Source organism: Telopea speciosissima, chromosome 3, assembly GCF_018873765.1.
Source record: "Telopea speciosissima isolate NSW1024214 ecotype Mountain lineage chromosome 3, Tspe_v1, whole genome shotgun sequence".
Classification (NCBI taxonomy): Eukaryota; Viridiplantae; Streptophyta; class Magnoliopsida; order Proteales; family Proteaceae; genus Telopea; species Telopea speciosissima.
In genome coordinates, this window is record NC_057918.1 from 38,990,694 (window position 1) to 39,002,773 (window position 12,080).

Sequence of the window (12,080 nt, forward strand, 5' to 3'; positions counted from 1 at the left end):
GATACTGGGGAATCAAGTTTTGACCGTTAGTTAAAACTTGGAATTCAGATCTAGATCAGGTCTAGCCGATCTCAATCCAAGGTTAAGAATTAGCCAAAATCAGTTATAATTTGCCCTAACCCAAAAATCAATGCATGGATGGAATGACCAATACAAATCGTCTAGAATCGGGATCTCCATCGGCCAATTTTGATCCTGATTTTTGAATCCTTGGGGATTCAACAATGTTCAAGAATGTGCAAGTTGTGAACCGTGTTAGCTTCACAAGTTATACTTGTAAGAATCTTTAACATTGATAATCCTACATACATGATCTAGCCAATACATAAATGAATCAATGTCACACCCCGCACCCAGATACCTCGGGTAGTGTGACTGGGATGCTTACTAGCATTCTACCGAACCTCTAGAATCACAGATATAGTACATTAACCTCAAAGTCCAAATTAATAATAAAAAATCAGAGCAGCGGAAAGATAGAAACATACCGGTAAAATCTGATATTCGAAATCTACATTGTGATATCATATAAAAACTGTGTGTTGTTTATCCTCCATGCACAACCAATGATTTCAACAAAACATAAATATTATATTTATATCAACAAAATATACATCAAAGGGAAGTTACATCGAAGGAAAAATGTCAAGTCACGTCCACCAGTACATCAAAATATAATGTAACAAGAAGATTAATGAAAACCATGTCCTCGATCGTCGTGCCCCATGGACACACTCATCACAGCTACAATCAGCTCTATGTCCCTCAGGCCCTGGAGTCCACCAATCATCACCATAGTAGACAATAGTGGAAGTATCATCTATGCCCATCGGCACGCTAAGACCTGCATAACAATCTAAAAGGGGGTATCCACGTGGAATTAGCTTCACTAAGCCTAATACGGAGTCAGAACATGCAAGCGTACACACATAGTCCATGATGCGGTGCATGAATTTATTTTATTAATATCCACCTATCAACAGATGCCTAAGTCATTGGTATTCATGCTACTACAACACAGGCGGTACCCTTGGGCTCAGAAAGTGCCTCGTCTCCCAATGATAGCTCTGGTTGCGAAGGAATCCTGTCAGTCCCGGAATCATCCATCGGTCACCCAGTAAACCCCCATGATAACCCTAGCCCTCACCCAGTCCCAGAATCATCCATCGGTCATCCGGGTTCAGGAATGACATCCCAGAATAACACATCAGTCACTACCATCGGTTATCCAACACCTTACCCCTTGTTAACATGGGACATAGCATGAGGTTAATTATCTTAATCACCATTCAATCCACATGACAATGCATCATGACAGTGGTGCATGCATATGCATATACCAGAGGCCAAGATCATAGTACCAGAATCCCCATCGGCCACACTATCCTCCTGTCTCCTCTGACATACACACACATACCAAAAATACAATGAATACGGTACTGAAATCCTCCATCAGCCACACCGCAACCCGTTTTCAAGTCCTAATGCAACAAGTATTTCTAACGCAAATGATATGAACAATCTCATCATAGCAAGGCAACCTCGGTACCAGAATCCTCCTTCGGCCTCACTAGGTCTCATCATACATAATCAACTCAGACAATGGATACAAATATGTTCGACAACATAGGCAACAACATGATATTTAAGTTGACAGCATAATTAACATTATAACAATGGTTTCAACATAAGCATTTCATAATATGCCAAGCATTGTAATTAGGTGCACATGCATGCATCATACAATAGGTTATTTAATCTAGAAACACTCCGTAAAATAAGTTTAAAATCCAACCCACTCACCTTGTCCGTCGACTTGGTGAAAATCCTCAATAGAATGTCCCAACACCCCGCGATTCAATCTCACTAATGTCTTGTTTCTACCCATTCCAAGTGTGAAAATACAGCATTAATATTTCCAAAATACCACTCAAAGATACGCTTCAAAAGTTCCTCTAAGGGTCCCACAGTAGCCCCTTGGTATTGCCCCAGACTAGGCCAAACTGGTATGGCCGGTAGGTCAGCCGGTCTATCAGCCGGTACATCAGGTAGACTTAGGGTTTTTGGCCAAAACTACTAGGCAGCACATCACCTGGGCTCAAGGCGATCTGCCGTTGATGTGCCACCTCCTCCCAAAGTACTGTTTCCAACCCTCTAATGGCTCCAGCTCAACCCAAGGTTGATTCCTTGGATGAGACATGTAATTTAACATGCAAATGGCTCAACAAACCCATTCACACTCGCAAGAAATCATCCAACATAAAACCAAATCCATATCATTGATTAAAAGCCATAAATAGGGTTCTAAATTGGGGAAAACAACAAATCAATGGGGGATTGAGCAATACACAACACCATTAGCTAGGAGGTACATGCAATCTCATAACTAAACCCTAATGGAAGGATTATATAGGGAGATTAGCATGTTTCTACCATCCTATAACAAAAGAGAAGGATTTAAAGTAGAAGAGTGAGGGAAGAGGTGAGGAGCTCACTCAAACTTTGAATCTTGCAAAAAAATTCTGAATAATGGAGATCTTCCACCTTCTAAGCTCTCCTTCTTCCCATCTCCAATTCCTCGAGCTCTTTTTCCCCAAATTTGCCAAGAAATAGCTGAAAAAAGAGGTCACTTCCAATTTATAGACCTAGCCATTTAAGGTCTATTTGGCAAGGGACTTCTCCAACTTAGATTTACATTAAACCCAAATTAGGTCCTTGTGGGTCCACCATTTAAATTCCATTTTGGGCATGGTTTAATGGTTATAGCCCCTAGCATGTGAGGTCAAAAGATGGGCAACCAAATCCACACACACTGGGCCCCACAACCAAAACTCATTTCTACCCTACTGTCAGAGCCAGGCGGCACATCACAGTCGGTCTCTTGATGTGCCGGCTGCTTGATGTAGCATAGAACAGTTGGGTTTCTTCCCCAGTTTCTTCACCCATCTTCTAGGGTCTGAGCCCAATGGTTAGGCAATTGATTGTATGATATTAAACATATAAAGTTGGGTGTCTAACACCAAGGTAGATGTGCTTACCATCAGTCTGTTGGAGTCATTAATTGTTGTCCCAAATCACCAAAATTGTCATCTGTAGGGACCGTACCTACATACAAGCCCATAGTTAGGTTAGGTTGGAGCATGGATGTAACAATCACCTTAATAAAAGAGGAGATCAACAACATACCATTCATTGCTGACATTGTTCCTCCAACAGAACTTGGTCCATCCATCTACACACACGTTTGCAAGACGGCGAACACCAATAAACAATGACAAGAATCAGTGATGGAGGACTAGAGTTTCTCCCCTTAGTATTTTTTTTCTTCTCTATGCACTTCTCAAATGGGCTAAGATTAGTACATGTGTATACAAGGGGGGACTTAGTCTCCGTTTAATAATATAATGTCTATCTCCCATTAAGGTAGACCAATCAATTAGAGGATAAACATTCCCTATTTGCAACCAAACAATTATGGTGGGAACCCTTAATATAATCTAAGATTTTACCAATCAAATTAAATGTTTGGTTTCCATAATGAAACTCAATCATTGGTCAATTGGGACAAATTAGAAATAAAAATCCTACAATACTCACCATGGTCAATTGAGACAGATTAATACGTGTGTATACAAGGGGGGACCTAGTCTCCTTTTAATAATATAATGTTTATCTTCCATTTAGGTAGGCCAATCAATTAAAGGATAAACCTTTCCTATTTGCAGCCAAACAATTATGGTGGGAACCTTAATAAAATCAAATATTTTAGCAATCAAATCAAATATTTGGTTTCCATAATGAAACCCAATCAATGGTCAATTGGGACAAATTAGGAATAAAAATCCTACAATACTCACCATAGTCCCAAAACCCACCACCACAGCAAACCCCCGCCCCCCCCAAAAAAAAAAACCAAAATGATTCATCTTGAATGATTTAAGTACACTTAATTATGATATATGGAATGGTGATATGGTAACTTTGAATGTTGGATAGATAAGACATGGTTTTGATGGCGCACACTCTCATTTTTTTTTTTCCGTAAACGTGGTTAACTTAATTTGAGTTTAAGTTGACACGTGAATAGGAGATTATAATTAAGCCCAAGTTGTCCAAAACATATGGGCCCAATTGATGTGCCATATGACGGATAATAGTATCCATGTAGGAAAAAAGGCCTTCATGTGTGAGTTGTATAAGAAACTGGAGTCATTCGCAATAGCGATTGATTGCCATATCATGGTTAATAGTGTTCAAGAGCTGTGAAGATTATCCACGTTGCATGGCCCCCCAAGAGCCTCTGATTGAACCCCCCCCCTTTTGCAACAATTGGGTTTGATGGGAATTTAAGTTTAAAGGTCATGGCTGAGTGTTGGAGACTTTAATGAATTATTAAATGGTGTATAAAAAATAAGATGGGACCTTAAAATCAAAGTGACAATTCTCCGCTTTTCGTGAATTTGTGATGATTGTGCTCTTATTTACATGTGTTCTAGTGGTTCCTTCTACAAAGATGGAAAAATGGCTTGATTCAAAAACGTCTTGGTAGGTCTCTATGTTTAACTAATTGGAGGTTCAAATTTACAGGTACAGGGGTGACCTTTGAGCCGGCGTACAAATCCAACCATTGCCCCTTGATTATAACATTTAAAGGCCCATAACCTAGAGGAAATAGGTTGTTCTGCTTTGAGGCTAGGTGGGGATCACTACTAGGCTGTGAAAACATAGTTAAAAGAAGTTGGGACTTAGAGTTTTCGGGGCTCTACTATGGTTAAGGTGCAAAAGAAAATCTCCTTGGCTCGATCATGCCTGCTAAGTGGAAAAACTCTTGTGTTCCCAAAATGGATGATGCAATGACTGTTAAAATAAATGAACTGAATACATCCAAAACATGGCTTGGCACTCAGATTTGGATGATTTTTAGGTCTCAACACAAAAGACCTAGAGTGACTCCTCTCTTAACATGAGCTCCATTGGAAACAAAAATCTAGGATCCAATGACTTCAGTGTGTTGATAAAAATACGAGTTTTTTTTTCCCACCTTACTGCTTTACTGATACATCCAAGATTCACCGAACCAGTCAGCGGCTGCCACGCTTCACAAAGCAACCCGCTCCAAAACCAAGGAGAACCAACCGGGGTCCCACCCGGGTGCGACCAGCACCCGGGCGCAGCCTCACCCAGGCGCGGCCTACACTCAGGCGAGGCCTCACCTAGGCGCGGCCTCACCCAGGCGTGATCTCACACCCAGGCGCGGCATCATGGACGTAGACGTGATGTACACAGACACCAAGGTCGCTCGTCTATGACCCAATCGTGTCACTACAGACTTATGCCACCACCGGGACTCTGGGCCATCGCTTAGAAGTCACGTCACCCAGACGGATTCAAGCACCAATGACGTTATCACCACACGTGAGTATCTATCCGCCAAGGATCTTGATACCACCAGGATACTCCCTCCCGTGGGGAGATGGCCAATCAGGATAGAGCCCTGCTATCCAGGGCCTCTATCCACTCAATGGCACACTTGCCATCAAACTGGGACTCTCCATATCATCATACTCCACTATAAAAGGAAAGGTACACCACCCTCAGAGGGGACATCTGAACTCATATTGAATAATCACTATTCATCTATTTGCTTAGGAGATCTAACTTTGGCATTGGAGAGCCCTAGGCCAGAACCACACCGATTCTCTCTGGTGACCCCTTGGTCCTTTGGCAGGTGACGGCACTCGCAGGACCTCCCGACGATTTCTTGATGCAATAGATTAGCGCTGCCTGTGGGAGTGACGCTAGCCATTACATCTACTAGCTCGCTTCCATATTCATTCAATGGCATGAAGCAAGACCCCCTTAATGACCAGTTTGTGGTCGACGAGCCCACCCCCAGAGTGCTCTCGCCACAGAGCCAATGACTAGGACCATGTCCCTCTAGAGGAAGAGATCCCCCTTAATGACCAGTTTGTGGTCGATGAGCCCAATAATGACGAGGCAGACGATGTGGTGGTGGAGGTGATACCTGACCCTAATGCACCAGCAACAGTGGGTTAGATCAACAACCTGCAGCGACAGATCCTTGATGAACAACCACTCTTTTGAGACTACTTGATACAGCGTGCAACGTCTCACCGCCGAAGAACGTTGCTGTCAGCAAGGGCAGAGTCCGCACCTCGACAAGAGCCAAACCCTAGGAAATCATCTCCCAGGGGCGTGGGATCAGAAAGACTTGCGCGATGGGCAACCCCCACTCCACAGCGGGGAGAGCCTTCCCAGCGACCCAGGAGAACAAGAGACCTCCCACCAAGATCAGAGCGTGGGAGGACACCAACACCCAGGGCGAGGGTGCCTAGCCCGGAGAGATCGGTCCAGAGGTCTGTGTTCGACGGACGACTTGAAGAAGGTCACATACCACGATGAAGCCAGACCTACAGAGAGGAAACCCCCTCACCTTCGCGATAGGGTTCATCACGGCGTGACCATTCACCATCCCACCAACACTCAAGGCGGGAGGGGACATCCCGGAGAGAGCGTGAATGAGGTCGCAGTGAACGTCCTGCCAGACGTGAGGGATAGACACGAGATGAGGAGCTCGATCAAAGACTCCATGACCTGGATGAGAAGCTGGAAGGGTTGAAAAAACAAACCAAAGGCGAGACACATTCCATACCTGGACAACACCCATTCTTGACAGAGATCATGTCAGCCACGCTCCCTTCCAGGTTCCGACTGCCTACCTTCAAACTCTACAGTGGTACCACGGACCCTAATGACCACATCAACTACTTTAATGGCATGATGACATTGTATGGTGGGTCGAACGTGGTCTCCTGTCGGGCATTCCCTGCACCCCTAAAGGGAGCAGCCACATCATGGTTCTCCAGGTTACGACCGAGATCTATAGGCTTGTTCGCGGAGCTATACGAACAGTTTGTCACCCGCTTCCAGAGCAGTGTCAAGCAGAAGAAGACCACTGTCAACCTATTGAACGTGGTACAGAACCCTGGGGAATCTCTCAGGGAGTATGTTAGCAGATTCACCAAGGAGTCCCTGGAGGTTCGAGACTTGGATGACCAGACCCAGCATGTAGCCTTGGCAGGAGGTATCAGAGACCTGGAGCTGATCAAGGACCTGGCACGTCATGAGACCAGGACTATGAAAGAGCTCCTAGAGTGGTGCAACGAGTTTGCAAATATGGCCAAGGTACTACAAGCTAGAACAAAGATAATCAAGGCCAAGCCGCAGGACAACAAGAGGTCAGCACCTGATGACCGCAAAGAAAGTAAGAGGTCGAGGACAGAGCATCGACAAGAGAAGGGCGACCGCCCATCTGGGAGGACTGACTGTTGCCTAGAGAGAAGTGAGAAGGCAAGCAGCCCTGAGTTCACCCCATTGAACACCTCCAGGTCCCAGATCCTCACGCAGATCCAAGACCGTGACCTACTCCGTTGGCCATGATCTATGCTAGCAGGACCAGAGAAGCGAAACCCTAACAAGTACTGTCTCTTCCACAAAGAGAATGAGCATGACACAGAGGAATGCTATCAATTGAAGAAAGAGATAGAACAACTTGTAAGAGCAGGAAGCTTGAACAAGTATGTGAAGGGAGACGTGACAACTGCTCAGGCCAAGGAGACAGAGGTCGTGACGGACACAGAGTAGAATCGAGAAGGGAAGAAAGAAGAATAGATCGAGAGAGAGACCGCCCAAAAGAGCGGAGAGATGTAACAGAACCTAGTGGCGCCAAGGGACCTCCCATCCTCACCATACTTAGAGGACCGGGGTAAGAGTTTACCAGAAAGGCTAAAAGCCCATGCCAGGTTCGTGGGAGTGGCAGAGAAGCCAAGCAAGATAGCCAAGATCGAGACAGTGATCTCCTTCTCGGAGGAAAACCTGGAAGGACTAAGCTTCCCACATGAGGATGCCCTGGTAGTACAGGTGGAGGTAGCCAACCAACCTGTACATAGGGTACTGATAGACACAGGGGCATTTGTAGACGTACTCTCCTTGGACGCCTATCGACAGTTCGGGTTTGGGGACGATCAGCTCGAAACCAGAGTCCACTTACCTCCATAGATTCTCAGGTGCCACTGGCTCCATCAGAGGTACCATAGAACTACCCGTCACCTTCGGGGTACACCCTCGACAAGTGACTATCATAGTAAACTTCATGGTTGTCAAGTCCGTGGTGTCCTTCAACGGCCTCCTAGGGCAATCATCTCTGATAGCCCTTAGAGCAGTCATATCGCCACTCCACCTGAAGATGAAGTTCCCCACCGAGAATGGGGTAGGCGAAGTCCGAGGAGATCAGAAGAAAGCAAGGGAGTGCTATGCCACCTTCATGAAGAAGAATAATGGTAACACCTACGGAATGGCACTCTGCCTAGAGAACATGGTCAGTGACCAGAGAGATGAACTGACAGAGAGAAGAGGAAGACCACTGGAAGACAACATCCCATGGCCCCTCAGCAGGGACGACCCCTCCAAGGTTGTATAGGTTGGCTCGCTACTAAGCAAGGAACATAAAGAAGGACTTGGACACCTCCTCCAAGCGAACATGGATGTCTTTGCATGGTCGACCTCTAACATGCCTGGAATACCACATTCCATAGCAGAGCACCGACTACATGTCGACCCAACCAGGAAGCCCATCTAATAGAAGCGGCGTAACTTCGCCCTCGATCGACAAGCAACAATCAAGGAAGAGGTCGAGAAGTTAAGCCAGTCAGGGTTCATCAGAAAGGAGAAGTTCCCAACCTGGCTCGCAAACGTGGTCATGGTACCAAAGCCCAATGGGAAGTGGAGGATGTGTGGCGACTACACCGACCTGAATAAGGCATGCCCAAAAGATCAGTACCCACTGCCCAGGATCGACCTACTGATCGACGCCACCGCCAGCCATGAGATGCTGAGTTTCTTGGATGCCTACTCCAGGTACAACCAGATCCTCATACATGAGGGTGATGATTCCTACACCGCATTCCGGACAGACAAGGAGAACTACTGCTACCATGTCATGCCATTCGGGTTGAAGAATGCAGGGGCCACCTATCAGAGGGTGGTCAACAAGATGTTCAAGGAACAGATCGGGCGCAACATGGAGGTATATGTGGATGACATGCTCATAAAAAACATCCACGCCAACCAACACTTGACCGACCTAGAGGAAGCATTCACAGTACTGAGGAGGAACCAGATGAAGCTAAACCCTGTAAAGTGCGCCTTCGGTGTAACGTCAGGAAAATCCTGGGGTTCATGGTCTTAGTACGTGGAATAGAAACCAGCCCATCCAAGATCAAGGCCATCCAAGAGATGGCACCTCCTCGAAAGGTCAGGGAAGTACAGAGGTTGAATGGAAGGGTCGCCGCCCTTTCAAGGTTCGTGTCATGGGCAGGTGACAAGTGCCTACCATTCTTCAAGACATTGAAGAACCTCTGAAGCCCTAAAGACTTCATATGGACAGAAGAGTGCCAGAAGGCGTTCGAAGAATTCTTACCTAGAGAGCCCACCACTGCTTGGGCAACCAGAACCTAACGAAGAATTATAGCTCTACCAGGCCGCCACCCCTGTCGTAGTCAGCGTAGTGCGTGAAAAAAAGAGAGAGGCCAAGTGGCCACGACCAAGAGGCCATGGCCAAAAGACCACGACCAAGAGGCCACGGCCAAAGGGCCATGGTCGTCATCAATGGACGTCACCTATCAAGAGAGAGAAGAAAGAGATTGAAAAAAAAAAAAATTCATGAATGGGTGCCATCCGTCAAGGGCCTCCGCCCAAAAGCAAAGAAGAAAAGAGAGAAGAAAGAAAAATAAAAAGGGGGTCTTTGGCCATGGCCAAGGACCACGATTGACAGGCCATGGGCATGGATGAGGTTCGAGGTCGAGATCCAAGGATGAGGTTCAAGGTTTGAGGTTGAGGCCCGAGGATGAGGTTCGAGGTTCGAGCGAAGACGTGTCTGTGGCCGAAGACCAATTCAAAAAAAAAATAAAATGCTACAACCAAGGACTGTAGGCGACAAACCATGGCCGAGGTTCGAGGTTCGAGGAGTTTGGGAAGTTTGAGATGGTTCGAGTTCCAAGGATGAGAACGCCGCCGTCGATGCCTTATCCAGGCTAGCCAATGATGAACTCTGAAATTTAGCTAGTGTAGTCTATGTTGAGATCCTACATGAACCAACATATAAGGAAAAGCAGGTTAACAAAATCGAGGAGGGACCTAGCTGGATGGACCCCATACTCAACTACCTCCTGAACGACGTCTTACCAGAAGATAAGGTTGAGGCAAGGAAGATCAGTATGAAAGCTGCAAAGTACACCATCCTAGACGGGGTACTGTATAAGCGGGGGGCAACAACACCACTACTCTAGTGCCTAGGACCCAAGGGGGCAGAGTACGCCCTAGCAGAAGTCCATGAGGGGATATGTGGAAGCCACATGGGGGGACAAGCCCTAGCCCACAAAATCCTCCGCCAGGGACTATACTGGCCACGAATGCAAGAGGAGGCCATACAATATGCCAAGAAATGCAAGCAATGTTAGTTGTTCGCCCCAGTACCCCATCTACCCACCACCAAGCTGACATCAATCCTCAACCCCATACCCTTTGCCTTGTGGGGGATGGACATCTTAGGAAACTTCACCGCAGCACCGGGAAACAGAAAGTACTTGGTCATCGTGATTGATTACTTCACCAAGTGGGTCGAAGCTAAACCCTTGGCCAAGATAACAGAGCCAGAGATGGAGAAGTTCGTCCGCGACGACATCATCTACAGGTTTGGGGTACCACAGATCCTAGTCTCAGACAACGGTAAACAATTCAATAATCCCAAATTCCAAGCATTTTGTCAAAGCTACAACATCGACTATCGGCCTGTATCGGTAGCATACCCACAGGCCAATGGTCAGGTGGAGGTCACCAACAGCACACTGTTGGAAGGAGTCAAGAAAAGGCTAGAGGGAGCCAAAGGAAAATGGGTTGAAGAGCTACCAAGCATTCTATGGGCGTACCAAACTATAGTACGGACACCCACAGGAGAGAGCCCATTCCTCCTAGCATATGGTACTGAAGCATTGGCACCAGTAGAGGTTTGCGCCATGTCCCATAGGGTTCTGCACTTCAACGAACATACCTATATCGATGGACTACGGGCGAACCTAGACTTTATAGATGAGGTCCATAAGAGAGCACTCCTAAGGAACGTCACCTACCAACAACGTACTGCCAGGTACTATAACGTCAGGGTTAGGGAAAAGCTATTCCACTAGGGAGATCTAGTCCTAAGAAGGGCAACTGCATCACTGCCACAAAAGGCAGGGAAGCTGTCAGCCAACTGGGAAGGGCCTTACATAGTCTCCAAGTAGATACATCCAGGGACCTACCGCTTGAAGACCCCGGGGGGCAAGAAGGTAGACCGCACCTGGAACTCAGAGCACCTGAAGAAATACTATCAGTAAGGGTAGTAGTAGCAGTGGAAGCATTGAAGAAACACCACCAGTAAAAGTGATAGTAGCAGTAGTAGTAACAGAGTCGGCTGTCAACCATGATATACAGTAGGTTTGTAATTTTCAAGGATAATTCGAAAGATTTTCATCTGAAGTAAATAACTGATTTTGGCTATACATGTCTACTTCTCCTACTCAATCGGGTCACCTCTACTACACCAAGGTCCGATGACCACCAAGGTGCAATGCCACCAAGGTCCGATGACCACCCAGGCACAAGGCCACCAAGGTCTGACGACCACCAAGGCGCAAGACCGCCCAACCAGTCAGATGACATACATATTAAAATACAAACATGCCAATCAAGTACAAAAGACAATGCTCTTACCAGGACTCAGCTTTCAAAGGGACAGGAAGGCCTCTGAGTTCAACTCCTGGACGTAGAATGGATCGTGACCCAAGCACTGCTTGAGGGAGTCACCCTAAAAAATCACTCAGCTCAAGCCCCCGGTTGACCCTCTTGAGGTCAATGACTTCCCTAACAGTCCGTAGTGGACATCAGGAGACCATGGCAAAAAAGAAGCAATCCCTCCAATACTTCACATTGCTAGTGATCCCTGTGAGAAGCTCCAAAGAGGC